The sequence below is a fragment of the Linepithema humile genome, chromosome 3 (assembly GCF_040581485.1).
Source record: "Linepithema humile isolate Giens D197 chromosome 3, Lhum_UNIL_v1.0, whole genome shotgun sequence".
NCBI classification, from domain to species: Eukaryota; Metazoa; Arthropoda; class Insecta; order Hymenoptera; family Formicidae; genus Linepithema; species Linepithema humile.
The window spans coordinates 4,466,131-4,488,034 of record NC_090130.1 but is presented as its reverse complement, the minus strand read 5'-3'; the positions used below and the strand labels follow the sequence as shown (position 1 = coordinate 4,488,034).

Sequence of the window (21,904 nt, the reverse complement as noted above, 5' to 3'; positions counted from 1 at the left end):
TATTTTACGCGACATATTACGCAGAACGTTGCCGCAATCACATTATTTAAGCACGTCGGTCCGTTTGCCCCAGCGTTTCGTTTAACTTCTCGAATTGATTAACGTTGTTAGATGAACATTTCATGACCGAATCTTTCATCCGAAATAATTAAATAATTTTAATTTGAATGGTAATCATTTAAATACGTGATAATTGATTGTAGAACAATAATTAACTTTTTTAATGAATAAGTGTGAACAAAAAATTTTATAAGACTGAAAAAAAGCAAAAATGGTTTCCCATTATTGAGAAATATCTAATTGATAATTATTTTGATAGTTAGTGAGAAATAATAACTTTAATTTTTTATAAGCCAACATTAAAAATTAAAAACACTTGAGCAAATTAAACTTCAAGGATTTAATCAGTCATGAAACCTTATTATTTAATTAATATCAAACGGACTTTATTTCAAAGTAAGTTTTAATCTGACGTTTAATTATCACGGTGTTACAATATTGAAGAATAAAAGTTGCGATGAAAGATGGCTTTTTTACAAAAACTTTCCTATAAAAATTTTGTTGAAGAAGCTATGATTAAAATATATTCTGTCGGATTAGCGAAATCTCACTGAATCTCAGTGCGGATTTCTGAGGATTAAGCAACGTTCTTGAACTAGAGATTGTTCGCCCTCCGATCTCTGATACGTACAGCGATATCGTAGAGCCGAAAGTGATGAAGGGATCATTAATAGCTGTTTTACGCTTGAGTGCATCATGGCAATTAAATGCCTATCGCATCCACCCCCCTATCTTCTGCTGATTCTTAATCCTATTTTTCACTTTATATTAAAGTGATTAATTACAAATATTGACACAGATATAATCGGAATAATATTTGAAGCGTTCCAATAAGATATTAGAGATAAGAGTATAATCTGTGTTTTGTAATAAAATATTTGTGATAAAAGCATAACTCACAAAGTGATATATTGAAACGGTAGATAGCTTCTGCTAGACTGGCATGGAACAAATATCTTTCATTTTGTAGACGTTTATCAGTAAATTAAAAGTAAAGAATCGAATTCTTGAGAAAATTGGAAGTTATCTAACAAAGAACAAACCTTCTTTTCACGCACATATAGTTTATAATTTTTTAAATTGTAAAAAATTTTATCTTAAACCTTAAATCAGTGTGCGATAATGTAAAAAAATACATAGCGCACGAAATGTTACGAAAATTTAACCATAGTTTGAACTATTATAAATTTATAAAAATTTGTATTTTTATATAACATTATATGATATCATTCAAATAAATTGTTGGAACTGCAGAGTAAACTAATTGACTCAATTATATATACATATAATTGCATTTATCAATTTACTCTGTGATTTTGAAGATTTATTTGACTGATCACCCAATAAACGTATTCTATTAACTACGTTTGCCAATACTTTTATTTAATTATCGAGAAATGTCGCTGACGATAACGAGAGCAGCAATTTGATGTTATCTTTTATGCATATTTGGGATAATTGGAAGATATAAAATTATCAACTAACTTGTCCAGTTCCCGATATTACAAGTGATGCATTTCGTTAATTAAGATATTGATAAACGCTATTAATACTGTGTTTTTATAACGCATTTTTTACTCTCCTCACTCTTGATCAACAGTGTCCACCGATATCGTCGTGTTCCCTACATAATTTGATGACGTGAAATGACGAGTGTCAAGTACAGTCGAATGAGTAATTTATCAAACCCGTGACAGCGAAATGCTATTACTGTCATCGCGCGTCGGAAGGAACTGACGACACGGATCTGCAATTTACGCTGAGACCTGATGTTAATTTCATAATTATGACATAACTCGGCATCTGTTGCATCAAGATGTAATTCTTGTTAAACAAAATGGACTCTCACTCGAAACCTCTCACGGTTTACGGACTACGTGGCACGTACGACTTATAGCTATACTTTGGCGCAGTGCGTGCGCCTAAGTATAGTGACGCTTACATGTGCATCCGCGCGATAGCTCGTAGATTTATGTGCCGCGCTTTAGTGCTCGCGGGCAAAACGGCACTTCGCTTTATGTTCGGGTCAGGTCTCACGGTGTTTTTGCGCGTATCGACCATCAACAAAGATAAAAAAAAAAAAACACCGGTTACATTGTTACGACAAAATGTTTCGCGGCACGTGGCAAAAGAAGCGAATCTTTGCGAAAAAGCTGTGTTGTTTTTTCCCGGATGGCACTAAAAGAGATCTGCATGGATCTCGCGTTGCTCCAGATTGTTAAGTATATATTTATACAGTGAACATACAAACTGCGCTCCTACCACCCATCCTGTTCTCCAGAGCTTGCTTCTCAAAGTGCAGGCGAACCAAGCAACCGCGAGGAATGCATTTTTTTAGCCATGTTTCTCGTACGAAAATAGACGAAAGTGTTGGTACCGTAAACACGAGTAATTTAAAGTAATAAAAAAGTCTTTTTTCATCCACTCTTCGCGATTTACATTTGTACAAAATCTTTTAATGTGTCAAATTACGCCTACTAAATACGAAATATCTTGTACAAAGCACAAAATTCTGGAAGCTAATATGAAAAGTATTATTTTACTTCTTCCATTTTTCATAATGACATTCTCACAAAATCAGTAAGGCAATTTAAAAGTAATGATGTCAGTAATGATTGACACCGCTCGATAATGCCAAGCTTGATAGTCAGACTTGATAGTCTCGCCAATGCACACTCAATAACAAATACCTTACGGACACGTTGTGTCCATCGAATAGACACGTTGTACGTCCTGTTCTTTATTGAACATTTTCACTTGTCTGTTCCGCTTTAAAACAGTAGACAATTGAAAAGAGACAAAAATGCATTTCATCACTGGGTTAAGGCCGGGTTAATTGATTAATGATATGTATCCGGGCAACGATGGTCTCGCTAATTGTTATTTTTAATTTTTTAAACGCAAAATCTCGTGGGAAATATCGGTGTCCAGGTTCGCTATTAATTATACGTTGTACTTAATTGTGATTGTGTATATGTGTGTAATCACGATTACGTATATCTGGATAATGAACAAATAATGTACTCATCACTTTCGACAGAACTAAGGTGGGATTTGCATCAGATAAAGCAAATACTGCGATATTTGGTGGTGAGTTTAATTATTTGTTTGCTATCTAAATGTGTACATAATTGCGATGACACACATCAAATGTTAAAATTACAATCAAACTTCAGTATTTTTTTTTTCTAACTTTTCTTCGTGCTTCTTCTTGTGTTCTTCGATTATTTCATATTTGTCTGATTGTGATACGACGTTACAGTAAAAAAATGAAGGAAAAACAAAAGATGCATACAATGCATTGATCTATTATTACAGGAATCATGCTTCTTCCATTAAATGTGTCTATATTAGAATTCATTGAATGGTATCTTGAATGGCTTGCATTCGTTTTCTCATGAGGCGAATGTGAAGTACGTGGAGAGACAGTGCAAAAGAGAAAATGAGGGAGGAAAAAAAAAGAATAAGAAGAAAAAATACGGAAGTTTGACAATTTCTTTTTCGATTAGCGTTTCCACGACTGCACGACGATATTTCCTGCGATATTCGCATCCTGCGTTTTCGATTTATCGTTTCGCGACGAACACACGAAAGTTTCGTACGTCGATTGCGAATTATAGAGAAGCTTAACTTTAAACTTTAAAAATTATAAAATAAAATTTGATCGACTAACTTAGATATGTATTGTGTAAATTGTCTTGATATATTTTAAGTTTTAGTGCACATAAATAATATAAACATAAATTATAAAATTTATCCACTCACACATTTTTATATTTTTCTAATCAAAAATTTTATCACCTTTTAATTGGATTTTAACTATCTAGTCCATTTATATTCCGATTTGTACTTTCTTCTTTAATGTTAACTGCATTAAAATATCAACTGTAAACAAATATCACCTATAAATAGAACGCATAATGCGTTGAGTTTTTTCGGAGAGCATCAAACTTCACAGTTCTAACTAATTTTATAGTTCTCCCAAAAACTTAAAAATTGAAATAATTCCACATTATTATTGGTGTGGTCCCAATTTTGTCATTGTAAAATGTTCTTAAATGTAGCTTTCTCTGCAATAAGTCGACGTGGTCGTGTAATTATTTGCCTTCGTGTCGAAAGTCATTATGTTGTTACGAAATGGACTCACGCGGCCGGAATGTGTTATCATTTGCGAGTCAAATGTGAGTTTTAGTCAATGTCGATTTCTAGTCAACTATGTCCGAGATTAAGTCATTAAGCGCGAAAATTATCTCCATTTGACTGTAAAAATTCCCTCCACATTGAAAGCACAGAGAGTCGAGATTCATGAAGTTGTAATATAACTTTGACATTTCTGAGATAATTTTGAGCACAATATATGTACACAATCCTATGAAGTGTAAATGTTTAAATCTATCAAATCAAATATTTACCATATTTATACAATATTATGTTGTATATTTATCATACTATATAAATAATTAATTAAAACATACAAAATAATATAATTAATTTGAAAAATTAATCGTTTATATTTTTATTTCTTAATTTTTTAGGCTAGTAAAATGCACAATAAATGTTATTTATTTTTATAATAATATAAAATATGTTTTGTAACAGATAAAAATGTAAATGTTTCATAACATAATAGATATCAGCTTTTATGGTTATATGCTTTTATTTTATGCTCATGAGAATTTGTGGAAAATGGTATTTGTTATCGTATAAAATTTATACCCTTTTCATTCAGTATGTTTGTGTATCAAAAGCATATATCGCGTTACAAGTTACAATGCGAGCAATTTTATACAGAATATTTAAACTGTATAAATTTATTTTCTCCGATTTAATCCGTATTAAGCTGCTGATGGTAAATTTGAGAAGTGATATAAATGTCTAAACAAATAAATGTAAAATTGAAACGACTAATTAACGTCAGATGTCGGAAAAAACTGGCAATTAATAACACGTTTTTTTCCAGAAAATTCATCACTATTTAATCTTTTAATCATCCATCGCATAATGCAGATGCACGTGTAAAAGTCCGTGATTACTCTCTCTTTTTTCCCCCTTTTTTCATGATGAGGTCGATGTGCTCACAGATCGGTATAATTATCAGAGTGTCGGTTTTTTCCGTTTCTCCCCTTATCTGGAAAATACCTTACGGCCAGTTTAATCACCTGAATGCACCGTGCGCGTAAGCCGAAGTCGTTATACGAGCATCCCAGGCATATGTATACCTGAACCGAGTTTTGCGTGGGCTATGATTACCATGAACGTGCGTAGGCATAAATTAATTTGCGTAAGCCACTTTGATTAAGCATTGCGTCGGGGCAACGCCCGAAACCAAAGTATCCCCTTTGTCTGTTCGTTCCGGTTAATTTGAAATTCGATGATATTAAGCCACGGCCATGTTCAATTGCTCTTCCTTTTAAAGAGGGAAAATTGTTCTCTTTTAATGGAAAACGGTTATTCAAATACCGAGAATCTCGTTTTAATACCAAATTTTATATCAGATTTTAATTCCCAATTCCGAAAAACATAAGTTTTCTATTTTACTATTGTAACTTAATTCCTTTGGTATTGTGAGACTTTTAAAAGTGAACTATTAGCAACGCGCTTACATATATGTTTCCGAAAGATATAGAGCCTGAGAAAAACTAATGAGAGTTAGCGCAGATGTCGCGTTAACAAATTTTAATATTTATGGCAGATTTATTGACTTAGAAATTTACGACAATCCGATTGTCGTGTTGACTTTTAATTTTCCGAGCTATCAAAAGTCGCATGTTGGGAGATTAATTGATAAGGCACAATGTATAATTTCTTCGATAAAATGGAAGAACTTTGCGCGAAAAGAATAAAATTGTTCATTGGGGAAACAGGGGTGGGTCAGTGTGATAAAGTGGAAGTGGCATACTTCGCGTGGTCTTAACGAGACTACTGTTGCATAATAGTTGCGTCACAGCAAGAGCGTGTGTGTATGTGTGTGTCTGTGTATGTGGTGTGCTAACCCCCGGTGCAGTAAAAATATTTTTCTTGCTCGGTGCGCTTCTTGTGTCTGCGGTGCACGAGATAGCGATAAACGCACGTGTAGCTGAGGTACCTATTATTTTTTCCGACCCACACGTACGAATTATACCGCGTCGGTGTGTTAAGCGATGTCGTGACCGGGATATCAGAAATTGTAAGTTAACGTTTGCACGTTCCGAATAATATCGGTCGCTTGTTGCGGAAGATTTACAAGTAAAATACGATCGATTAAATATTTACTTATGAACGTTGTATAAAGAATAAATCGCATGAAATATTAAAAGAGCTGATTCTTTATACGTTTTGTACGTAAAACGGAAACTTTTTATAGAAAAATATCGGAGTCGCATCGTTTGTTGCAACTTTTCCATTTTTAACGTTCAATAGCTTGGTAATTTGAAATCGAAAGTTCTGTTAAAGCAAAATGCATTTAATGTAAAAGAAATAAAATGTTTCGAGTTCTGTCAGGTTTTTGCATTACTTTCATCTACTTTATCAAAAAAGAAAGAAAGTGTAAAATATTCTATTCTTCTACATTAGGTAAATTTCACACTGTGCTGCAGGCGGCACGTGTTCATCTTTTTTTTTAACTCACATATTTACCTAATATTTATTTTGCAGTGTACTAGTTTTGTACTAGTTTGCAAACGTGTAATAGAATTTGTTTCGTGTTTTTTCCACAGTTTTTGTAAACAAGCGTCAATAGTGTCAAATTAAAACAATAGTCATTGAATATAAATAAGTATATTCTATTATTTTAGTATTTAATTTAAATTAAAGTAGATAATTAAAGCGTTTATTTCGTTAATAAATTTAATAATATATTATTGTTATTTTGAAATAGCAACCAACATTATATGCAACATTATATGAAAAAGGTGCATTTCTCTTTTTTTCTTTATGTTTCTTTTATGTTTATGAAATAAAGTGTTTACAAGACAAACTAAATATTTAAAAGATCAAAGCAATTGATGAAAAAATGACAGCAGTGAAAAGTAATTAATACATAAATAAATCATTATTTTCTATTTCATCTATTGAGGTTGAATTAAAAGAAAAAGCTTTATGTGTATAGACACTGAATAATTAAACGCATACAATTTTTTTAAATTTTCTTCAAAAAAATTATTCTAAAATGTTGTTAAATTGTTTGCGATACACGTAGCAATATTGTAATCCCCGTTATGTGAACAGCACCGGAGTTCATTAAACATCGTATTTTTCGCAGAAAGGATAATAGTTTTGTTAATTACGCTGGCTGGCGCAATTTTGTTTTCCGCGCGATACGAAATATCGAAGCAGGCGACAATGTTTTCACCATTACGGGATTTTGTTAATTATTTGGATGCTGCCAAATGGAAGCTCTGTCGCTTTGTATTGCGGGTATGTTATATACATATATGAAACGGATAATTAAGCAGGTCATAACAGATATTTTAAAAAACAGTATTCGCTTAATTATACCCTGTTGCGCATACAACGCGCCTTTTAAGCTAATTCCTTTACGCGTTTCGTGATTTTAATTATGTTGAAAGTATATCGTGGTTAATTACGTTTGCCAAGGTTTCACGTTTCCGACCCGTGGACCATACCGCGAGAATGAAAAAAAACCTTTTCCTTTGGAAAGCGTAAGATGTCGCGCGTAAAATCTCTTTGTCCCGGATGCGTTTGTAGTGTGAAATGTAATATAAAAATAATTCTGTCAAAGATATTCGCGGTTACAGATTTCTCGTGCAAATGAAGAAAAAAAGAGAACTGCTTGCCTTTGGAATAGCGAAGGACTTCGTATATTTACTTTTTGTGCAGCATGAAACAAAATGTAAGGAAATATGTTTGTGGATATGAAAACGAGAGAGAGATGCACCGCACATTATGTCGGATCTTATTTACAGATAACAATAATAAATGATTAAATCTATTAACAAGATTAAAACTGATGGCACTGATTACCATACATATTTAACAGAATATGTGTTTGCCAAATGTCGGATGCAACGCGTCAAGTTTTACGAGCATTTGTATTCGCCATACGCGCGGAAATTTATAATTCCCACAGACAACGTGGTGCGCATATTTTTCTAAATCCTCTCGACACTCCGCAACTTTATTAACGCGCGGCTATTGTAAACGGAACAGAGTTTTTATGCAACATTTTTCCCCTCTGCAACCCACGGTAGTTGGTCGACGTGCAACAGAGATGATCCGATCGAGCCAGTCGAAAAAATTGAGGTTGTTCCCGGCGACTCGTCAGGCGTTATGTGTTGGTGAATCGATCAAAAATGTGTAAAACGAAAAAAACTCGAAATACTAGCAGTACGCGCCATCGACGTGCGCGATGGTCTGTAAAAAATAACGCTCTATCCCTTCAAAGGATAATCTTCGATACGGTACTTGAAAGTTAATTCTAAAAAAAAATGGGTCGGAAGAATTCTGAGCTATATGATATAAAAATTTAAGACAAATATCTCTGTATGAATATATCAATTTTATATATCAGAGCTTCAACGCATACGATCATCTCTTCGCGATTTTTCCGGATGTTTTGAACATGTGTGATTTCTTTGCAACAATGTTACTTATATTACATTAAATATATTATTTTAAATTGCTAATTGTGGATAATGTCATCGTAAGATCATCTAAAGATTATATTGTATCAAATTTCTAAGTGTGATAATACTTTTATATTTATTGTAAGAATCAAAATATATATATATATAATAATCCGAATGGTAATAAAAAATTCTTTTCCCTCTTTCGAAAAATTTCTAGAACAGAACACAACATTTCTGAGAAGAGATGCTTTAATTTTGAAATAAAAATATGTAGCGTAAAAACTTCATATAACATCCGCATCAATTCATTTAAAACTAAACATAAACTAAATAAAATAACTATGAAAAATCCGTTTCCAAAGCAGAATTTTAGTTTTCTCGAATAATGTACTCTTACGCGTTCTGTTAAAACGAGTTTTTTCGAGTTGTCGTATGCTACTAAAAGAGCGCTCCTTATTTCGTTACGTTTCTACAGACTTTCTATTTTGTCTTATTCGTCTGACAACTTGACTTTCCGCTGCCTTTCTTGTTCTGTTTTCATTCTATAGCAGCCCGCTTCCCAGTCATCGTTCTGGCGCGTGTTTTAACATTCGCACAAGAACTACAGAAGCAATCTTTCATACGAATATAGTTTTGCTTTGTTTGAGGCGGCATTAAATCACTGGAATGCACTGTCTCCAACTTAAATGTAACTTGCGGGATATATTTATAATATGAGCCAAAAAGTTGTATTAAAAAACCGTATAAATATATATCGCGCAGCTTTTTAAAATTACAGAACGCTTTTAGCTATAAATAATTATAATTGAAATAATTATAAAACGTTTTAGTTATAAATAAAAAATAATCTACCATATTTGTAAACAAATTGATATGTCGATTTGTATTAATCAGAAGAGTAAAGAGCAACAAAAAAATATGCTACAAGATTGAAGAGATAAATTATTTTTAGAAAAACTTTGATTTTCGAAAAACGCAAATTTTGATATACATATAAACTTCTGATTTGAATCCTAGAATAATTTCCTTATATACTTGCTTACATTACAGAGATTCTCCCAGAGAAGTTGGCAAAGCTTCATTAAAATTAGAATTTTCAAGTTGTCTCAGACCAAGGTGTAATTGGGTCTAAATAGATAAAACTTCTAAGTAGACATTAAGTTACAGAAATAGTAGCTCTGCTGACGCTATCTTTAAATTTATCTCTACTTTTAAACACCTCGACTATTGATATACTTTTTCCAAAATAATATTTTATACTTAGTGAAACGTAGATATTGCCTTTGATTAGTATAAGATGGCCTTTGATAACATAAAAGATGTCTAAAACGAAAAACTTTTATGGCAACGTAGGGGAAAACGACTCATATTTCGTCGTATCTTTCATCGATCTCCTTTCTTTCGCTTACGCTCGCTTCCGCCCACTCGTTTCTTGGGCTGACTACACGTACCTCGTTCTACTTACGTCTCAAGACGTCAGATCTCATGTTTGTGCGCCGTGACGCCCAAAAGATGCTTTGCAGATCAAATCTTCCAACTTTTTTGCAGATAATATCTGAGTGTCAGGATGTCTCAGACAAATCGTGTCACCTGTAATTGGCAAATTTCTGAGATAATTTGGAGCATTTAAAAACTATTGTAGCAGTTATTTTTGTAAAAAGATTTTCTCCAAATGATCAGGAATCTGTTATTAAAGGGTAATACGATTAGTCTGGGATACTTTGTATATTAGGATACTCCATATACTTTTACACATATTTTTCATACTTTTAAATATTGACAAATTTTTAAAATAATTGCTTACATTTAACATAAAGACACGCATATTAAATGAGTAATTCCAAAAGCCTGATTTGCCTAAGTTATAATTTTCCAATTTAAAAAAATTAAAATTAATAATTCTATCGGACCAGAATTATTATACACAAAGCTTTATTTTATTTTTATTAATAAACTAGTTAGAATTACTTAAAGTACATCGGATTATTTCGTAGATAGATTTTAGATAAATTGAAGTTTTGTCTGTTGCTGCAAGCGTCGGTCTGAAACGGAACAACTCGAAAATTCTAATTTTAATGAGGCTTTGCCACGTTCTAGGAGTCTCTCATGTAAGCACTGAGCAATCTCTGTTTCCTCTCGAAAAAGAGATCTCGAGAGGGAAAGCATTTCTCAAAGGGGAGTCGACGTGTTCGCACAATAGGCTGTCAAGTGAGAATTGTGAATAACGCATGGTTGATATTCGCAGCTTTTGGAATGTGTCATACTCATGCAAGAGAAGCACTTCAAATTTTACACATGATATTGGTGTGTGCAATCCGGAATACATTTTTAATTGGTTAAAGTTTTCTAACGCGTGCAAAATTAAAAAATTTTGTTGCAAACTACAGTACAATAATTGTTTCATGAGCATTAATACCTCTTTAAAATGTAAATATTTTTAATTAGAAAAATTAAGTAAATAGAAATTGTACTCTAGTTAAGAATTTTAATGAAACTTGTGAATACTTGTTAATTGTATGAGCGTATTATAGTTGTAATGTTATATAAAGCTTTGATTAAAGAAATAAATAAAAACAGACAAGTGTCGAAAATTTTGCTTTAGCCTTCGTACATTTTGTAAGATTATAAAATTCAAAATATATATTTATGAAACAAATAAAGCATACTTTTAAATATCGATTTTTCTGAATAATTTTACGAATTTTTTACAAATTGCATGGATATAATTACTTTCAAGAAAGTAAATTAAATAAGCTGCTGATTTTTCGATCCAATGGACAAGATAATAATGTACTGTAATTTATGTACCTAGTAGCTAGGTATAAAGTTTGCGCGCTGGTTCACTTTATAGCTTCAAGCGCGCAGTCTTGCACTAATTGCATCGAATTCATCTTGAACAACACGAGCTTGTAGATATAAGCGTATAGTTATTGCTGTTATAAGATTGTCAAGTTCTTAAAGACGACGCTCATTTAACAAGACGATACATCAGATTGGGATTTAACGAGGCGCGGCTTTTGTCGTGATTTTTCTACTACGTGCATGCATCTGATTTTCAGGCGTAAAGCCAATACATCGCGACACGCAATATTCGTATATCACGAAACGAGGAATTACGCGACAATATACGATGACGTTTAAATCACTAAATTTACGACTGATCTTACCTCGATAAATGAGATTCGTGCATGCCTTGCGTTTGCCCTCGGATATCTCACGGGAATAGCATTAACATACAGTCGAAATTGCAGCGCAATGCGGAATGGTCCAGAACTGTCACAGTTCTTTAAGGAAAGTGTGCAAGAACACTTGCTTCCTCTTAGCAATACCTAGTTTGACACAGAAACGAGAATAATTTATCGCATAACATAACCTTAACATATACTCACAAGTCAATCGCCGTGCACTTCGTTAATACAGCGTTGTCTCGAACTTGTGACACTAATTGATTACAACACGACCGTCTATTTATCTGACACTCGCGACACGCGGTTACACACATGGTACATTTTCGAAACAATAAATAATGCAAAACAATGACGATTGTTCACAACTTGGCTCTACTACTTCGATATCCCGCTCTTGAGAAACGTTTAAAAAATTCCTGAGATGGAAGCAACTTCGTATTGATGCTTGCTGATTCGACGTGGTAAACCGCGTACATAGCTATACAGACTGGAAACTTCAGTGGAGGGAATAGAGCTTAATCATTGAACAATCAAATAATATAGTTGAATAAATCACGATCATGATTGAAAAAAGATGCCTTTATAATCGAGAATATCTATCTCTCTTTCATTCTATTCTTTTTTTAATTTGTAAAAGAGATAAACGTTCTCGTTTTATATTATTCTCTTTTTTCTATAATTGATCATTTTTATTCTTTTAAAGTACATTTTTAGTATATTATATAGTTCAATAAGTCAAATATTGATGCTTGTTTTTAAAATTTACTATGTACAGCGCCTCTAGTGGTGACGAGTAAACTACAAACATAGTTTTCAGCATTGGGCTTATCCCTACCACTCGATTTTCAGTTTATAAGTTTCTAGTACTGCGAACGTGCCGTTGCGAAAATGTTAAATGTGGACGAGTGTCGTCCTGCGTTTCACGTTTGTTTTTCGGGTAAAGTTTCGAAAGAGTCAACCTCCTGACCTTGTCAGTAATTTTCCATGACTTTGTCAGTAATTTTCATGATCATATTCGTAATCAGCGCACTAAAATACAGTAGTATATCAATCGACAGCAAAATCGGAGGGTTGACTCTTTCGGAACTTTATCCTGTTTTTCTTCGTCGAAGTGCATTTTACGTTTAAACGTATGTCGAGAATGTCGAATTCAACGACGGGCTATCGTTGTAGAATGTTAATTAACGTGCGGTGATTACCAGTCTTTCGTCATGCATATAATCAAGCTCGTCGCGTCGTATCGGATATTCGTCGAATTCGCCGAATCATCGAGCATCAAAGCGAAGTTGTCTCCGTTTTTAAACCTTTTTAAACGTATCTCGGGAGTGAAATGGTCGTGTCGAGCAAAGTCACGATTGTCGCGTTTCGTGTTATTTATTCGTTCGGGAGTGTATCGGGAGTGTGTGTTGCGAGTGTCGCGAGTGTTGATTGAATTTTGAGCGGTCGTATTGTAGAGACAATTAGTGCAATGGAAAGTGTGTACTCGGAGCAATCACGGAGCAATCACCAACAAAACGTAGCGGCGGGGCTTTGGTTGGTGAGTAAATTTTAGTATTACATTGCGTGAATAATTATACGCTTATTTATGGTGTGTTGAAAATTATTCGTACAGTCTTATTTTTTTGGCATTGGGCCATACATTCCTAAGAGTGTAATGAGCCAATGAAGAAGAAAATTTGTATACTTTTTTTTGCGATGGTTTAAACGAAGAGTACTTATATGGAAAATTATCATCATTGATATGAGAATATTTCTTTCGTTAGAGTTGTTTTCGAATTTAGCGACTTGAAGGATATATTTATAAAGAGCTTTTAATCGATGTCCTCGAATCTTGATCAAGTGTAAAGCCGCTTATCAAGATAGGTTATTTTGATAGATACGATTACATGTTGAGTTAGTGGCTTAATAGCTCTTTAACTTTACTATCGCCAATTTAGTGCAGAGATGACGAAAATATTTACAAAATATCTATAATATTTTAGTAAAGTATCTGTGAAATGTAATATATTTCAAGATATTTTATCATTTTTTATAGTATTTAATAATAATAATAAAATTTTATTAAGCCATTTAAAATTATTTTTAATAATTTATTTAAAAAAAATTAAAAATGGCTTAATAAAATTTCAATTATTGCTTTTTTAAAAGAAGTTATTTTTAATAATAATTGGTTTTAAAAAAGTAATAATATTTAACATGTCAATTCCATCAAATAAAAATTTATGTGCAACCATAATATTGCAATAGGTTCTTGTGCTATTGGTAGGAAATAGAAAAATGGCACTGAATTTTTAATCACACTAGCCGTTTTTTCGCCTTTCCGCTTCCTCCGGGCGGTATATATCAGTTCAGGTACACACCAGCTCCGAGTGATTTGCATACGGTGGTCACGCGGAATTTTAAATATCTGAGGAAAGGTTCTTTTTCGCAAACCGTGCCCGCGGTTCACTGAGGGCGTGCATATTTTAGAAGCTGAGAAGGTGCGAAAGTACAAAAGAGACTATCTGGCATTGTACATTTTATATTATTATGATTCTGCTTTGTTTCGATGAAGATGCATTCAATTTATATTAGTTTTTACACATTAGTTTTCTCACATTTCAAATAAATTATTGAGTTTAAATTTTTTATTTAATTAACTTACAATCTATAATATTAAATTTATATCAATTATTTTACGTAACTTACATTTTCTACTAATTATAAACGCTAAAAAGAAGAAACTGTTCTCATTTTCCTGTAATAATAGTTATTGTTTCCCTGTGAGCAAGTAGATTTTTAACCTGACTTAATTATCAAGATACTTAATGTTAAAAATTAAGAGCAAATGAAAATTATGTAGTTGTATTTTTTGCGACATTATATTAAATTTGCTAATGGATTTTTAACGATAAGAGAGAATGTATGTATTCACAGTAATATCCGAAATTACTGTGCTGAGAATTGCTATACTAATTTCTTTTTCATGTCTCTCTCTCTCCGCTTTTTACTAACTACGTATTTAAAATCAACTTTATCTTCCGGCATAATTAATAGTTGCTGTAACGTGATGCAAACAAAGCGGTTATTATTTGAAGTATAATAATATAATATGGTAAAAATTGCGTTCCCAATATGAGATTCGTTTTAAGAACTACGGAACGAACACCGTCAGGGATTATCGGCTAATCGTTAATACGGTTTATTAAGCAATTCGCCGATGCGTAAACCCGTGCTCATCGAATGATGTAATTTATGTATTCGCAGCAGTATATTATCGTTTATCTACGCTTAATTGATCCCTTGGTGTGAATAACCTACCTATTACGCCTTTCTAAGATAGCGTGAAATTTCGATGGGATATACTATATTCATACGTTGCGTGTATTCGCGCAAGGACATGAATATTATATAAATAAACATTTTAACATTGCATATCGCAACGTTGAATAAAAAGGATTAAATGTTGAATAAAAGATAACAAGAGAATACGTTTGATAAAAATTTCATAAATATATAAGAATTTCTATGAAGTGATATATTTATTTTGGATTCACAATGGATTTGTATTTATTGAATAGCTGATTTTAGGGTTGTTTTATCTAAGATATGTTGCTAAGATTATTTTTTCATTATTTTATCAGAAATTTCCTGTTGCTAAAATATTTTTGTAGGAACATGTATCTCAAAAATCCTTTTTCGGTAGCAATGGCATAGCCTTGCACATATATACAAAGCGGTATTTAATGTGTACTATAAACAGAATACGCCGCAGGCATTTGGTTGTTGATATTATCGAATATGTAATAATCTGCGGATTAAGTGACCCATATCGAGCATGACGTTAACTGTCCAATGAATGTGTGTTTTTCAATGTCCGCATTATTCATTTCCGACGTAATCTAATTGTCAAATTGTTAACAATTATTTTGATAATTATAACAAGCATAATTAAAATATTTAAACAGGGAAGCCATTATACACTGAGAGCAGCGAGACAGTTGATAATCCGATTTAATTGGCGTTTGACAGCTCCTGTTATTAGCTTGCTCGCGATGCACTTATGTTCGTGATGCAAATGGCTTAAGTAATGTAAACAAGCTCGATGAGATAATGTATACAAGAGATCGTGAACACAGCAACTTCCATTAAGGAATAACGGTGGGAGGAGGGAGGAGGGAGGGGGGGGGGATGTTGGGTCACTGCCTGGGGATAGGCAATCAATCGGACTGTTTTCTCGCAGCCGCGTTCTCAAAGCCGTATTTTCATTCCTAGCTTGACAAATTATTTGCCTGAAAGGAGACCGGTAAAACTGGAAAGAGATAGATCAGAGGCGGCCGCTCGGAATAGCAATTTCGCAAGAAAGTCGCGCTGCAGGGCGTAGCGTTAACACACATTCGAAAGAACTTCTCCATCTGTTCGCTCTTGTAGGAATAAAAAAGCGAATAACTCAGAATTAGGAGCTATTTATGAACTTTTGAATGTTAAAAATTTTAAGAATTTTAATTTTCACATGAGAGGACGGAATATCAAGTTTTCCACAACAAGCTCAAGATATTTTTAATTTAGAGATTTCAAAGAATTCTCTTTTATTTCTACGCTGCGGAAAGTGGCACAAGCAGCTATGCACCGGGATTAAAAGTATCTGGCGAAAACTTAAAAAAATATGTTTAATTTAGTAATTTTTTATTTTTTAAAGAATGGGGAGAGAAAAATGCTTCCATATAATCATATTTTCAACGCAAAGAATTTTGCATAAATACATGTTTGATATCGCATGTAATCTAAAGGTAAAATTTTATAATCTGATTGTTGAGTTGGTATTCTGGATTTAAATACTTCCATGGCTAATACTTTGATCATGAGTTCTATAACTTGTTTAGCGGAGAAGTTAAAATATATGCTACACCGCTTTAGATGAGTAATATTTTATGACGTTTCCATGATATTACGTGCATAGGACGTCTATTTTATAAAGATCTTGGTTTTAGCGTTAGGTTATATTAATAAATTTTGTTGTATATCTTTGTAACTATAAATTATAACTTTGCACTATAAATTATAAGCTCCATGGGGTTTTCTATAAGTTTATTTGCAAAGAGTGACGTTCTATATTATATAGATATCGTTGCGAAATTTGGAAATTTCTTGCCATGATGAAATTTCTTGCCAAAACGATTAGATGAATTATATATTGTGTAAAATAGATGCATTTGTTTAATACTGTGGAGAATCTATGCAACGAACAGCTGAACTGAGATACTATCTATTAGTAAAGAAATTAAACTCGTCATTTTTGTCGGATTCAAATAAAGTTTTTTAACTTTTTTTTTTATCATAATCGATATTAGCAATACAAATTACTTTGTTGTTGCTTTTTTCTTTTGGAAAAGTAACTTTCTCCACTTTCTATAGATTTTTCTTACATTTATATATAATATGTATATATAATATGTATATATATGTAAAAATTCGGAATGTGATTTAAAATTACGGAAAACGTTCGAAAAATTATTCTTCTCGTTTTAAATGTTAATACGACAGAAAAATCTTCTATTCAAAGAATTTTTCGCAACGGAAAGCGGACCGTAAAACTTTGTAGAAAATTTCCCAACGAAATTGTTCATCAAGCGCATGGCTGATAGGAATTCTCATGCAATGTCATGCGACTGCCACGTCGTAAAGGATTTACTGGCACAGGATAAATTCCAAGTGATAACGTCATCTCTCTCCGGTTGTTTTAATAAATCCCGCCTATGATGAAGCGTTAAATAAACGCCGCATGCAATGTAAGCGTTTACGACAATTGATATAAAAAAATGTAGTTTAACCGCTTTCCTAAAATTTATTTGCCGGTGAAGAAAAAAATTGCATTTACAATTACATTTTGCATTTACAAAAACATATATTCATGATGAACACGCAGCTCAAAATCATACTTTGATAAAAAATATTTTATTGAAATTTTTTATTAGATAACTTTCTTTTTTGAATTATTTTTATTGCTACTAAAGTTTTGTATGTTGCACAAGTGTGAATTAATAATAAATAAATAAATTTTTTACAAAATTTTACGGTCCGCTTTCCGTTGCAAAAAATTCTTTTTAAATAGAAGATTTTTCTGTCGTATAAAAAATTTTGTTTCATGTATATGAAAAAATTAAAGCTACTCTATGTTGCTCTCATTTTTTCTCATATTTTAGATTTTTTGTAATTTTTTTTAAATTTGAACGGTTTGTGCCATTATTTGACGAAATATGTATAAAATGGTTATTGAAGAAATAACCACTAATTTAATTTATTAGTTATTAGGAAAATTGAACTACAAATTAACAATTTAATCATGATCGTTAAAAATACATCATGTGCATAAGTTTCTCTAAAAACCTTATAAACAAATAGAAACCGAAAAAACCATTCAAAAATTTATGTTAGATTGGTAGATAACGTGTCAGACGACAGGTCATCAAGAGTAGAAAAAAATGTTAGAGTTGTATAAAAATTAATTTTTTATATTCGATAAAAAACGTAATTCTTTAAATTTTAAATATCCGAAAAATTCAATTTTCTCACAAAATATTATGTTCAGATTTTTATACTATTTAATTCAATATAATATAACAATTACATCTAAACAATACACGAAACTTATAACAGTGTATTAAATAAAATACGCTATTAAATTGAAATAATAAGAGAAACAAAGTATAATATATATTTACCATATATGATAAAGTTGTTCGTCTGAGATTTCAAGATTTCACTAAACCAAGTATAATAACTTCTGGTTGGTTACCTCAGGTTTAATAACTTCCACCGGTCCCCTATGATGAAGCGTTAAATAACGTGGCAAGTAGAACGGACATTTATTGTGGTTCGCACGGAAAACGCAGCTTGGATACTTAGCGCTTTTCTAAGCTGTTGCGCACAAACTTCTTTTATAACGTGGGATATTGCCGGTCGGGCGGTCAGGCAGGTAACGAATAACTGTCAAGGGGTCGATAGTTGTGCGGCTTACCCTACATATCTCAACCGTCATGATTTAATCAACCAATCAATAAATTCTCAAGCTAGTTCTCATGACTTTAAAGTCGCGGAAGTCACCCGGAACACTATGAACTATCAATTGTCCTGCTTGACACGTGTTGCACGTGTAGGCCTGTAAAACCAATGCGACCGCACGTTTTAGGTGTGCACTTAACTCGTAAATGACTTTGCGCTCGGTCACGCGATCCGCATTACGAGGAATTTCGTTACAGCAGATATTAATATCCTAATCTTGGAAATATTTCAAATTTGAAATATATTTTAGCGCGTTCCGAAATTATTTTTTTCTCAACTCAATCAAACTGATTAAATTAAGGAAATAGCATCAACTTACAGAGAATAATGTTATCTAAATTTTGAAGCATTTACACTTTCAGTGTCTTAAACTTTGAAATTGAAACATAGAGGAGTAAAATCTTATTCTTCATTCTTAGCTTCAGGCAAGCATATTTTACCAGATTATTAATTTTCAATCTAATTACCAAAACTTCGGAATTAATTATATGGATTAAAAGTTAAAGTTTGCATTATCAATTAAGTCTAGATAACGCCAATTAATATTAAAAGGTTAAAAGGTTGTTAAAAGCGAAAAATTAGTTCCAAATTTCTTTTATATATTAGAAAATATCTGAAAAAGCACAATTTTCACGACATCGTGCAAACTTTTTAAATGCAGCGTTTTCAGATGCAGATTTTCGAACATCCTGTATCCTGTAATAAATTTGTGTTAGCGCAGAACGAATAAATGAAGATAGAAAATGTTATTGTTTTGCGTAAGTCATTAGTAATGATGTTATATGTATAATGACGATTGAATTTTGTGCGGTTTCGAGCTCGACGGCCTCGGGCATGAATTAGCAGAGAAGAGTGCATAGAGTTATCCATTATTACTATCTCTAACGTAACGACAACTTTTCGATTCAGTGTCATACTTCCCGTACTTCTACCTAGTTGTTTTCTCGCCGTTAGACCGTCTGCTTGAAAGTTCTTGCCACACACGTGTAGCAAGTGATGGTAAAGACACTTTGCGCAAAGGGAAATGCGACAGTCGATTTATTATGTACAACGTGAGTCATACCTTTGATCGATACTTGCTCTGCCAGCACATTCCAGTTGTTATACAGTTGTAGCCTCAGTCTTTTCAACTATGCTTTAAGGTAAGGCATTCCGATTCAACGGTGCTCCGCTAACTTTGCCATACAAACGGCTGGAATTGTGCTCTGCCGATTTCAACAAGCTTTGTATGCGCCATTAAATCGTTCAAGATAAGAGCCACGTATTTTTCATATGTTTTCTCCGAGCTTCAGGGAGACCGAAACGACCGTTTAAATCAGATCGTATGCATTAGGTTCTGATCGATCGATTCGTATCGTCTAATCTAAAGGCATACCCGATACGTGAGCGTAATGCGATCAATGTGAATGTTACGTCCTGCGGCCTGTTATAAATTTTTACTTAGCAGTGTTTTCAAATATACCCTCATATTTTCTTGTGTTTCTAAAGGGGGTGTTTTATTTATGCTGTGAGATTTGAATTGGCGATTATCGCAAAATTTATATATATTAAAAAATTTTGAAATAAAGAGAGCTTACTAATACTGCTCATCTTTAAAAGAGCAATGCATAGCTATTTTTAAGAAATCTACACATTTGATTTCCTTTTTCAAGATTTGACATTTGTATCTTGCATATATGTAACTATTTTTTTATTATATTTTGTACATTTTTAAAAACTCAGAAGAATTGAACAAATCACATATATTTTACAAAAATTTTAATCTGATTTAATTCGATGAAACTTTTTCTGTTTGGAATATAAAAGAAAGCAAAATTTATCTGCACGATGATAACGTTTTTTTTTATCATTCTTAGAGTAAATAGATACATAATGCTTGCATGGTATATGTCGGAAGGTATTCGTTATAATATTCGTTATAATATTTATAACGTTGTTTTTTCTGTTTTTTAACTTAATACATTAACTTCGCAACGTGAAATTAAAATATACATATTCTTCCGTTTCATGTATATAAAATAACGTGGTTTTTACGTGTTCACAACTTAGAAATTACGTATTTGAAGACACGTAATATTAATCACATGTTGAGATATTAATTTTTGATGTTTAATAATTTTTCAATGTTTTTTTTTATCAAAATTTAAAACGTATATTTTTCTAATAAGTGCGCATTATTTATACTATTATTAATTATTGCTGTTATTATCTACTAAAATATTATTAACAGATTATATTCGAAAGTGCGCACTTGTACAAATTAATTTTAGCAAACTTATGCAAAATTGCTAAATTTTCCGACTAATTTTTTCTATATTTTTAAGCGTTTATACAAAATCCATATTCGCTTAAATGATTAATCTAATCTTTGCAGAATTATGCAGGGCTATCCTGTAATTATAGCGATATTATCTTCTCTAAATCGCCGTGTATAATGGCGCTGAACATTGTATAGTATAATATCGATAGTCATCTTGCTTCACGCATCTCACAGCTGACGGTGCTGTTATCGACAGACCTCAATATGTTTAAACGCCACATCCGCGCGCAAGATTCTCACCCTAAATTTTATCATGTCACGCGAGTCCCGTATCTTTGATGACGGTTTAAAGAATACGTCTCAATGTGCCGCGTAGTGGAGTACGTGCACAGCGAAGTAAACGCAAACTACGTGTTTCGAATGTAAATACATATTTTCGAATAATAACAGGGATAATAACGACACTCATTTGAAGAATGAACGCGATACTTACATACTCCCGAGTAAACAGAGTAAAATATTTACGATATTGATCAGTTGTATTCATCATAATTTATTTTTTTTTAAAGCGTTTTTATATAATAAAATTAAGATGTAGAATCATCTTCTATCGCAAATTATTTCAAGAATATGGCAGAAATTATAATCGAGAATTTCCATCATCAGTAAATTACCCAATAAAACACAAAAGAAACGTCTAGATCTAGAAAAAGTTCTTGAATAAAATTCTTTCGCGCAGTTCCCGACTATGCCGAGAAAGTTTGGCTTTCCGACTATATCGATTCGAT

The 21,904-nt window shown here is 32.5% G+C and overlaps 1 protein-coding gene and 1 long non-coding RNA gene across 2 annotated transcripts in view; one reads left to right on the top strand and one right to left on the bottom strand.

Annotated features, from left to right (window-relative positions):
- Nucleotides 1-21,904, top strand: part of LOC105676546 (acetylcholinesterase-like) — a 111,539-nt gene that overhangs the window by 7,591 nt on the left and 82,044 nt on the right. The window lies entirely within an intron of this gene.
- LOC105676547 (uncharacterized) lies at nucleotides 9,926-12,366 on the bottom strand. The gene is made up of 3 exons (XR_001101402.2): nucleotides 12,017-12,366; nucleotides 11,795-11,956; nucleotides 9,926-10,217 (listed from the first exon to the last, which is right to left on the bottom strand). It is a non-coding gene; the product is annotated as an uncharacterized lncRNA (long non-coding RNA).